Below are 809 nucleotides of genomic sequence, written 5' to 3'. Positions count from 1 at the left end.
CCTGCTGCCCTGAGACCCTGGCCCTTTGAATCCCCTTCCTTCCCTCTTGCGGCGTCCTGGTTAATTTGGAATGACGCTGAGGAACTCCCTGGGCCTTTCTCTCCCAAAGTACTAGAACTTGCTGAGGATGATGCTATAGAAGTTTCCGGGCTGCTACCTTGGGATGAATTTTCCGGGCTTTCCCTTTCCGAAACGTTGGTACTGTCCGGAGACTGTGCTCTATTCCTACGCCTTAGTCCCTGAGTCAGATCTCCCTCACTACCAGAATCAAGAAGGACTTTGGGCTTTTTCCCAGTGTCTTTTGCCACTAACATCTTACACATTTTTCCTTTACACTTCCGAATCCAGGGGGGGGTAGGGTCCATTATAGCACTTATCCAACAATCTATATACGGATATTGATCCCAGTGACCATCCCTTGTTATCACATTTAACACTTCATTAGCCAACTTCACATTGAAAGAACCAACATATGGCCAACCCACCTCAAACGTTGTCCATTCTAACTGGCAAAACTTAATCAAGTCGTTCTTTGTCATCTCTATCCCATAATCTCCCTTAAATTTACTAAAGTTTCTTAGCATGCATCCTAATGGGGTTGCAGAGTCTTCTTCTCGGGAGCTATCCGAACCCATTGTGCCAACCAATTATACAAACACACTCAGATCCCTGTCCGCTGGGTCACGAGGTTCCAGCTGAGCCCCCTTGCTTTCGACTCTACCTATTTAGGCAGAATCGGGGCGGCTAGACTCAGCCTTAGTCTCAGACTTGGTCAGCGGCTCATTGTTCTAAGGGTCCCCGGTCCTACC

This window comes from Alligator sinensis, unplaced genomic scaffold (genome assembly GCF_000455745.1).
Source record: "Alligator sinensis unplaced genomic scaffold, ASM45574v1 scaffold387_1, whole genome shotgun sequence".
Lineage (NCBI taxonomy): Eukaryota > Metazoa > Chordata > Crocodylia > Alligatoridae > Alligator > Alligator sinensis.
Note: the sequence above shows the minus strand (reverse complement) of the source record.